At 42.3% G+C, this 11,178-nt stretch overlaps 1 protein-coding gene across 3 annotated transcripts in view; it reads left to right on the top strand.

Moving 5' to 3' along the window:
- ASIC2 (acid sensing ion channel subunit 2) overlaps positions 1 to 11,178 on the top strand; it is a 679,528-nt gene that overhangs the window by 599,246 nt on the left and 69,104 nt on the right. The gene's annotated exons all lie outside the window — the stretch shown is intronic.

Genomic DNA, 11,178 nt, shown 5'->3' with positions numbered 1-11,178 from the left:
TATACTTACTGGAGAACATTTTGCTGAACCTGGTGTCATGCTCATTCTCAGCTAGCAGCGCACTGTGCAGAATGCTTGTATAGCTCCTGTACAGAGCATACTAATTGAATGTACAGTAGGTGTGACAGCTGCATTCAAGCTGACAGGTGTGAGACCCAGTGCAGCTCTGTCCATTGACATTATGTCATATGAGAATTCAGAGGTAGTCTTTATATATATATATATATATATATATATATATATATATATATATATATATATATATATATATATATATATATACATAACTACAAACAGAGCAAAGAGCACATCTGGTATTCTCTAAGATGATGCAATGTTGTATTATACTATTTTATCAATGTAAAATAATTGTGGGATTTTTGGGCACATTTCTATTCTTTGAAGGCGTAATACATTAAATTATCTCAATGTGAAGGTCAGTGCCCACATATGTACTAAAGAGTCACTGATTCCAGTTTACCATGAAAACATAAAGCTGAATTCTGTGGCTGCAGTTCTGTAACTGTCACACCATTTTTACAATGCCAGCACACCTTGTATGGAGTATATGAAGTTTAACAAGTCATAGAAACATAGATTTTGACGGCAGATAAGAACCACTTGGCCCATCTAGTCTGCCCCTTTTTTAAACATGTTGCATCAAACCATATGGGATCCTTATTTTTTTGTAAGGATATCAATATGCATATCCCAAGCATGTTTAAATTGTACTACTGTATTTGCCTCTACCACCTCTGATGGGAGGCAATTCCACTTATCTACTACTCTTTCTGTGAAGTAATTCTTCGGTACTTATGTAGTATCTGGGCTGCCGATTTTGTGATTGTATGCCTTACCTTAAGGCATACAATCAGATGCGATGCGATGCGATTTTGCATAGGATTCAATGTTAAGAAGGTCTTGTTCATTTCCCCACTATCCAAGAGGGCATAGAGTTGATTTTATATAGCGTGGCGAGCGCAGCGAGCCACCGAGCCCGAAGCGTGGCGAGCGAAGCGAGCCCCGCGAGGGGCCGCATATTTCTTAAAAAGTATTCTGTGTACCCTCGCGGGGCTCGCTACGCTCGCCACGCTTCGGGCTCGGTGGCTCGCTACGCTCGCCACAGGTTTATATCCAACTCCATGCCCACTTGGATAGTGGGGAAAGGAAAAGGACCCCTTTTTCCCATAGAATTCTATGTTAAAATGGACTCAGACCATTTTAACATTGAATCCTTTGGAAAAATCTTGACCATCGCATCGCATACGATTTGGTCGCATGCGGTGCGATGCGATGCGATCCGATCCGATTTCTAAATCGGACGCCCAGATACTACATAAGTACCAATTCTTCCTCACATTTCCCCTGAATCTTCCTCTCTCTAGTGTCAGTGCATGTCCTCTTGTTCTGCTGCTCCTCTTCCTGTGAAGAATGTCTCCCACATGTAACTTGTTAAAGCCCTTGATATATTTGAAAGTTTCTATCCTGTCCCCCCTTTCCCTTCTCTGCTCTAAACTATACATATTAATATATTTTAGTCTTTCCTGGTACGTTTTGTGATGTAGGCCATGCACCATTTTAGTTGCTCTTCTTTGTACAGTCTCTAATGTATTTATATCCTTCTGTAGATATGGCCTCCGGAACTGAACACAGTACTCTAGATGAGATCATACCAATGACCTATACAGTGGCATTATTACTTCTTTCTTTCTACTGCTGATACCTCTCCCTATGCAACCAAGCATCTGACTTGCCTTCTTCATTGCTTTGTTACATTGCCTACCTGCCTTTATGTCCCCTGAAATAGTGACACCTAGATCCCTCTCTTCCTCAGTAGTTTCCATTATAGTGCCATTTATACTATATTTAGTCTTTGGATATTTGAGACCCAAGTGCATGATTTTGCATTTTTTGGCATTAAACTGTAGTTGCTTTGCTCTTGACCATTCCTCTAATCTACCTAGATCATCAATCATTTGTTTTACCCCTCCTGGTGTGTCTACCCTGTTGCATACCTTTGTGTCATCTGTAAAAAGGCACATTTTACCCTCAATTCCATTTGCAATATTACCAATAAAGATATTAAAAAGCACCGGTCCAAGTACAGATCCCTGAGGTACCCCACAGTCTCTATTAGATACTTTTTTTGTTAGAATAATAGGATGATTTTCAGCGTTATAGTAATGGACGCTCTTGGTATTTAATTTTTCCAGGGCAAACTCAGTCTTTTATTAAGGCTTGCTAGAATCACTTCAGCTTAATGGATGCTGTAATCCAGACAGATGCTCCTCTGTTAAATTGGCCATACCCTACTTCAAATTCTCACAACAGTGTATTATCATCCGATCCCTCCTTTTGCATGTGATGTATTGCATAGAAACATAGACTTTGACAGCAGATAAGAACCATTTGGCCCATCAAGTCTGCCCCTTTTTTTATCCTTCAGGTAATCTCAACCCTTTTTGATCCTTATTTCTTTGTAAGGATATTCATATGCCTATCCCAAGCATGTGACCCTGTTCCCCGCCACCAGGAGAGGGTCCAAGTTGGAGGTCAGAGGTGCAAGTAGGTACGACCTACGAATCTTGTCCGATGCGCACCGGGCCGCGCAACCGATAGGACACATGCAATTTTGTCTGATTTCACCCCATCTCTCGACCTGATTTATCAGAATTGGGTGCAAACAGCCCAAAAGTGTATGTGGGCCTTTAGGATGGTGCTCACGTACATGCATCCATACATTAGAAGTATGTTACTGCAATCCAAAGAAGCTACTTTATAGAGAGGCCATACTGCCATGTCACAACTAATCTTGGCATTTTCTACTGCTCAGCTTTCCCATCCACCGCCGTCAAGCCACACTAAGGGGTTTATTTACTAAGATGGGAGTTCTGTTGAAGATGGGATGTTGCTATGGGCAACCAAACAGATTCTATCTATTATCTTCTAAAAGGTGCCAAATATATTAGAAGTAGATTCTGATTGGTTGCTATGGAGAAACGACTCTGTGTTTGGACTTCAAGAGGTACACATCCTGATATATGAGATCCATATATGATTTCATTGGTAGAGCCTATAATTCACCAAACTTGGGGCAAATAAAGATTCCCTATCTGACTGATGACAGTGATTAAATTTCACTATTTCCAGTTCAACAATTAGCGTATTATCGATACATCAGTGATTCAAAAAATTATTATGGATTCTACCATTTGGGATTGCAGGTCTTAAATATTGCAGCTTATATGAGACACCTTTGAATATATGCACAATTCTGCATCATAAACACAACGTTTCCAATGCCCCTGATGAAGTCACTCGTCTGACAAAACGCGTTGTGACCGCTATATCATTGGAAAACAAATTTGATCATTTGATGAAAATTTATGACATTTTTTTATTTTGCATAATGTAATACCTATAGAGCATTTTTTTATTAAAAATTATTTCAGTTCAATATTTGTGTCAATTGTCTACAGCGCACTCTGTATTTTCATTTCTGCATATATATATATATATACATTCATTCTTACTAGACTACTTGTGCAGACTTAACCCCTTCCCCCTCCCCATTATTTTTGTTTCTGCAAATTAACCCTACCCCACCCCCTAACCTCCCGCATTTTCTGGGGGATTCCGATTGCAGTATGAACCCGCTGTACAATCATTGTTTCTGCACTTTGATTGTTACGATATATTAATCGTATATTTGTACTCACTTTCTTCTTTATCATCATCGCTAGATCTTTTTCATTTCCCATTAAATGAGCGTTTCTCACTGGGAACCTCTGGTCTCCACTAATAAAGCCAAAGTACAGTAAGTTTATGTGTACATAGTTAATGCAGTCTCTACTTGGCACTATTTTTATGGATGAATAAAGGAGTGACAGAATCACACACAGATAACTAATATCTAGGGCCAGATGCGCTAAGCTTCAAAAGTGATAACATGGAGAGTGATAACCAACCAATCAGCTCCTGCCTGACATTTATCAAACCCAGCCTGTAACATGGCAGTTAGTAGCTGATTGGCTGGCTGTTTATCACTTTTCATTTTATCACTTCTGAAGCTTAGTGCATATGGTCTATATACCACACACACTGAACCCATTCACACCAGGGATTGTGCCTGAATGCTCAGTACAATGCTACAATTAAGTGCATTGTACAGCAGTGGGCAGGACCACCATGATGCAGTTCACGTGTGGAGACCTCCACGCCTCTCACCTTACACACCCCTTCTCAATGGATTTCCTGCACAGATAAAAGTGAGTTAGTATACAGGAATTCCTGATGTGTTCATTACTGTATATGAAAGGAACATTATCACTTGCTAGATCCACGTATATTTTAAATACTCAATTTAGTAATAACTGATACAGCTTTTTCCATGCAGTAACTAAGGCTGAAACACTGTTGTCAGATACTGGATTTATGTAAAATATAATGTGCGAGAATGTCAGATGATTGACACACACTACCTGTATTTACATTTCCTAGGTGCATGTGATCAGTATCAGAGCATTGTCACCATTTTTCAAAATGGTGACATGCAGGAAATTAAGCTCTATTCCTGAATCCAACCAGATCATTATCATTATAACAGCAGCAGCAGCAGCACATTCAGCTCAGGCTCAGCCACCTAGTGCATTCTAATCTGTAAATGATGTGCTATGTGGGAATGGCTAGGCCAGTTTGTATTCAACCTAAGCTGTTGGCATTCCGGTACATTATGGATGTGATTTTGAGTTGGATACTGTGACAATGTTTGAGGCAACTGTTTCCTTCTGTACATGCATCTAAGTCGCACTGTGCTCTGGCATCCAGATTTCGTAGGGCTACATTCACATTTGTTTTCAGGCCCTCTGTCTGAAACTCGATACATACAAAACCAAAGGTGGGAGATCTGTGCATGGGCAGGAAGGGTCCTGCGAGGTCACTCACAGGTCCCACTTAGGGGCCGATTCTGCTTCACTCACAGAATCGGCCGGTGTTTGCGCTTGTGCATTTCTGCGCAGGTGTAAAAACCAACGGCGACCATCGAATGATTTCTCCAGCTGCGGGCACATGTGAGGGGATGTGTCTTTGTGACACATCCTCTTGCACGGTTGCAAGGGGAAACGGCGGCGGTGGGGCTTGCATTCTCCGGGGCGTTACAAGGACTCAGTAAGCTGCGAGCTTCGCAGCTTACCAATTCAACCACATTCACCTCTTAGGGCAGTATTCAATGAGAAAAATTCTCCGTGTTTTATGGAGAATTTGTGCTTTGTTCGCCTTGGACGGAGCATTTTGCTCTCCAAAAGCGAGCAACCCTATTCAATGTGAAATATTCTCCGTCTTTCTAAGTGATTTTCTCCGTCTCTCTCCGTGTAGAAATTCTCCATCTTTTGATGGAGATCTGGAATGTGAACTTTTAAACCAAAAGTTTTTTTTTTTTTTTTTGTGTCAAAAAATCAGGTTTTTTTTTTTCTGTGAAGGGGCATGTTATTTTTATTCATGTGCTTATAGCACATGAATATATATTTAATTAAAAAAAATATATATATATATTTTTTTTTTACACAGTGCAGCCAGCAGGGGGCCGGAGCGCTGGAGCCGCTCATTAGATATTCATATATTCACTGCACCCGATCGTTAATATGCACGATCGGGTGCAGTGAATACTGGGTCCCCCGCTGGCTATAGGGGGGGGGGCAGCCTGTGCTGCCTGGGTCCAGGGGAGCCCACCTCCCCTCCACATTCCTCTGGAGCAGCCAGGGAGACTTTAATCTCTCTGGCTGCTTCCGTCCCCTGGCTCCCTGAAAGCTCCCTGCTGCGGACACTCGTCCGCTGCAGGGGTTAAGACTCGCCGCGAGTGGCGGCGAGTCTTAAATACATTGAATAGTGGGAGCAGGAGGCTCCGGAACAGGGAGAATCTCCGCTAAAACACGGAGAGTGCATGGAGAGCGAAATAAAACGCTCTCCATGCACGGAGAACTTTCTCATTGAATACTGCCCTTAGTGTCACAATAACTGACATGCTGCAGCATTTAGCCATTGGCGACTGGAACATTCTACAAATGTATATGCATATTGTGATTTAGATTTTAGAATGTATTGCTATCTTATGCAGGGCAACATGTATTTTAAGATCAATTACCAGAATATTTTGTCCTGCGTGGTTAATATTTTTGTCACGCCCTTCTGCACTCATCGAAGATAAACCAACACATATCGGCGGCAGCATTTCCTGTGATACTTACACTCTGCTGAGCACCAGGGTGACTGGCAGTGACTAGATGGCAAATCCTGCCAGACAGCTAATCGCGCCACATTTACAGCTATCATTTCAGTCCTTTCATGCTGAACATTTTTCATTCATTCTCTGCTAATGAATTATGCATTAAATGGTTCTATTATGGAGAAATTAATTGCAGAACAGTAACTGGCACAGAAATGCCAAGGATCCTTCAGCTTCCACGTCACAATGGGACAAATACTAAAGTTAGCTCCAACCAAAATAAAAGAAAAAAACTTTATTTTGTATCTGAACATACCATGGGCCTGATTCAGACCTGAATGCCCCAGTGATTGTAAACTTTCAAAAGGCGTTTGCTCTGGGGGCTTGCACATACGCATATTCATGCATAGGCAAACCTCCACCATCGGTCATTGTAGCGAATTTGGACTTGTGTGATCAGCTCTGAATCGCCCCCCATTTTGCAATGCCAGGGGTATTTTTTTTGCATGCATAGTAAATACTAGCTGCTTTTGCATGTAGCTCATACATTTTTACACTGCACTTTAGACCTGGGCCCTACTCTGTAGAAATTCAAATTTGTTTACTTGGCGGGTCAGGCAGCGAAGATGCAGGTGCCGGAGGCAGACTGGGCGGGGACGGATAGGGGTGGGCGGTATGAGCTGCCAGGGCCCTCTCCTTGCTGTCAGAGTGGCCGGGCCCAAGACAGCTGTAGCCACAGTACTCCATTGATGACGGCCATGGGCAGAGTAGGTTCCGCACAGACTGAACACTCTGGAAAAATCATTTGGTGGGCTTGTACAGGGTAGGATGTCATTCTGGAAGAGTTGCGATTACCTAATCGCAAGGATCTGCAAATTATCAGCCCAGTACTCAGGTGTGAAGAGCCCCCTTAATACCAAGAAAAACAAATATCCAGCATTAGAGAGGTTGAGAGTAGGCTGCGGGTGGGGGTGGGGGGTTAAGCTCTTAGGCTGTGGGGTAGTAAGGGTATGGTTAGGCTGTGGGGGAGGGAGAGTTAAAGTTATGTATGTTTTGTATACTGGTCCTCTGTACAGTATGAGCATTCTTTTTATCATTGTGCTTGGGACTTATATTGTGTGTACAGTGCAATGTTTGTGTGTGTCCTCATGTCACCCAGAAATTTCCTGGGCTGATTTTGTATTCCAATCTATCCCTGTATCCATCTATGCCCCAGAGGATTCTCAGAAAATAAGCTACATATGCTCCCCCTCTCCACCTGCCGTCTATACGCCTTTGCTCCTCCCACCATCTATGCCACATCCCTACACCCACCATCTATTCCCCTGTCTGTTTATGCCCTCCCCAATGGCCTTTCTTTGCCCCCATATAGTGCTCTGTCCACCTGCCTGTCCGTCTATGCCTCCATCTGAGTCTCGATCCATCTGTTTATCCATCTACAAACAGATCAGCCGAGAGGGGGGAATGATATAATAGGCAGGAGTTACCCCTCCCCTTTGGCTGAGTCTGACCATGCCCCCTCACGACATCCCACCCTCATTAGGGCTGCTTTGAGAAATTTCCCGGGCTGGTTTAATATCCCACCGAACCCGCAGCATGGTGAGCACAGCGAGCCTGCAAGGAGCTTTGTTGCACTCACGTCCCTGTCAGAGTTCTGTTGGCCCGGCATGCCACACCCAGAAAATAAATGACTGATACCAATGCTGGAATATAACCATCACACAAAATGCAAAACTACACTCAGCACAGGGGTAAGAAACCTTTTAACAGCGAAGAGGTTGAGATTCAAATGGCAGAAAACTCATATTGAGATCGCAAATAACAGAAAATGCAGAGAAAAGTGATTATGGCAAATATTTTCCTTATTTAACTTAATTAACTATTCATACTGTTAGGTAGAAAGCATTGTTTGTGTAAGCATCAGGATCTTGTGGTAAGCATTTGAAGTACCCTCACAAATGAATGCCACATTCATAGAGGTTTTTGGAATAATTTAGCAATTGGCCGCTGTTCTTAGTTTTATGAGCAGTGTAGATGATAATGGTGTCCCTGATGTTAAAATAGACATAAGCGTCATTGGATTAAAACATTAAATTCAAGAGGCCATTGCAGATGCCAACTACTGTGTACCGCCAAGGTGTCATTGGCGGACAGACCGTACTATTCAATGACATCACTGTAATAAACTGGCTTACCCTTGGTTCACTGGCTTTCTGTATATATTTAATCTGTTGTATATGTTGTGCAATGCATGATTCCTGCTTCAAGGTACTGTATCATTACAAATACTGTTGCTTTTAGTAGATACAGCCGTATGCTTTTTCTCCACTAGATTTAATGAGGAGTTTTGGATGGAGTTCACTTCTAACATCCTGAAATGTCTCCCTGAACCCATTTGCCCAACACCACCCTTAATACATCATCAGCCACCTGCTTATGCTCGGAGTTCCATGTGATCCTGGCAATGGACCTCCGTCGGGCGCTCAGTGAAACTAAAAAGAACAGCTTTGAATTAACAGCTTCTCTGTGAGAGGTTAACAAAACAATTCATGTAAAACACATACCCAGATGGTATGGACATCCTCCTGATATGCCAGCCAACACACTACTTATCTATAGATGGCAGCAGAGGAGAAATCATGGGGTCCTGATTAGCAAATATTCAAAGGATGGGATATAATTTATGCAATTATATAGACCAAAATGACAAACTGTGGCACTATTAGCTTTCCTCCGACTGCCTGAGTAATATTCAGTGATAAATGCATACACAATCTAAATATATTAACACATTCATTTATTCTAATTAAATAAATCAATCACAAATTATCACACTCAAATGAAACATATGAATAATCAACACCAGACATTAAAATCATCACAATCGTTCATGATTTGCCAATTTATTTGTTGCTCTGGACAGTTAGCGATACAGAGGGCAGAACACATTAGCATGGAAGCATACCACGGAAGCGCACTGTACAGTCAGCAATACACAGGGTAGAACACATTAGCATGGAAGCATATCATGGAAGCGCACTGTACAGTACATTCAGCAACACACAGGACAGAACACATTAGCATGGAAGCGTACCATGGAAGCTCACTTTACATTCAGCGATACACTAGGCAGCACACATTAGCATGGAATCGTGCCATGGAAGCTCACTGCAACATGACAAGTCCATTTCAGTGACAGTGCTTAAAGTTCAGTCCAGAAAGTGCTTATAGTCCAGTCTAGTGATAGTGTCTAAAGTCCAATCCAGTAATAGTGCTTAAAGACCAGTCCAGTGATAGTGTCTAAAGTCCAATCCAGTAATAGTGCTTATAGACCAGTCCAGTAATAGTGCTTATAGACCAGTCCAGTGAAAGTGCTTATAGTCCAGTCCAGTGATAGTGCTTAAAGTCCAGTTCAGTGATAGTGCCTAAAGTCCAATCCACTAATAGTTCTTATAGACCAGTCCAGTGATAGTGTCTAAAGTCCAATCCAGTAATAGTGCTTATAGACCAGTCCAGTAATAGTGCTTATAGACCAGTCCAGTGATAGTGCTTATAGTCCAGTCCAGTGATAGTGCTTAAAGTCCAGTTCAGTGATAGTGCCTAAAGTCCAATCCACTAATAGTTCTTATAGACCAGTCCAGTGATAGTGTCTAAAGTCCAATCCAGTAATAGTGCTTATAGACCAGTCCAGTAATAGTGCTTATAGACCAGCCCAGTGATAGTGCTTATAGTCCAGTCCAGTGATAGTGCTTAAAGTCCAGTTCAGTGATAGTGCCTAAAGTCCAATCCACTAATAGTTCTTATAGACCAGTCCAGTGATAGTGTCTAAAGTCCAATCCAGTAATAGTGCTTATAAACCAGTCCAGTGAAAGTGCTTAAAGTCCAGTTCAGTGATAGTAATGTATATTCCAGTCCAGTAATAGTGCTGTATAGTCCAGTCCAGTGATACTGCTGTAAAGTCCAGTCCAGTGATTCTGCTGTATAGTCCAGTCTAATGATAGTGCTGCAGCATAAGTCCAGTCCAGTGATACTGCTGCATAAGTCCAGTCCAGTAGTACTGCCATCTAAGTCCAGTAATACTTCCGTTAAAGTCCAGTAATAATGCTGTATACGTCCAGTCCTGTTGTGCTATCGTTGAAGTCCATTGGTACTGCTGCATAAGTCCAGTAATACTTCTGTTAAAGTCGACTGATACTGCTGCATAAGTCCAGTAAAACTGCCGGTAAAGTCCATTGTTACTGCTGCATTAGTCCAGTCCAGTGACACTGCCGAAAAAGTCCATTAGTACTGCTGCATAAGTCCAGTAATAATGCTGTTAAAGTCCAGTGATACTGCTGCATAAGTCCAGTCCAGTGATACTGCTACATAAGTCCAGTCCAGTGGTACTGACTTTAAAGTCCATTGGTACTGCTGCATAAGTCCAGTAATACTGCCATTAAAATTTATTGGTACTGCTGCATAAGTATTCAGATTGTCATCTGAAGTGGACCGTGACATGGCAACAGCTCCTACTTAATTTTCTCCCACACCTGTGGCTGCGAGGAAACAGCTCACATTTCATACCCAACTCGCTAGTGGTAATGCAGGGCAGGCAGGAGCGAGTTTGGACAACTGGTCCAGACTGAAGGACCTGCCAACAATTGTTGACATGCCTACTGTCGCTGCATACAATGCTGTCACCATTGAAATAATGGTGGAGGATAATTTTGGTGACAGCATCCAAGTAAGCGTCAGAGAGTCCATACCTGGCAGGAAAAATAGGCAATTTGGAAGCCCCTGTACTGGCTCTATTTTACCTGATTTGTCTCCCCTCCAGTGTGTACACCGAAAGAGTTTTTAGTGCAGCCGGGGACCTGGTCAGTGAGCGGCATAGAAGGTGCTTCCACAAAATGTGGAGAAGATAATGTTCATCAAAATGAATTATCAATTCTACAAACAAGGACTGGTCTCTGGAGACT

This window comes from Crinia signifera, chromosome 6 (assembly GCF_055691185.1).
Source record: "Crinia signifera chromosome 6, ASM5569118v1, whole genome shotgun sequence".
In the NCBI taxonomy this organism is placed as follows: Eukaryota; Metazoa; Chordata; class Amphibia; order Anura; family Myobatrachidae; genus Crinia; species Crinia signifera.
Note: the sequence above shows the minus strand (reverse complement) of the source record. Positions and strands in the feature narration are given on the sequence as shown.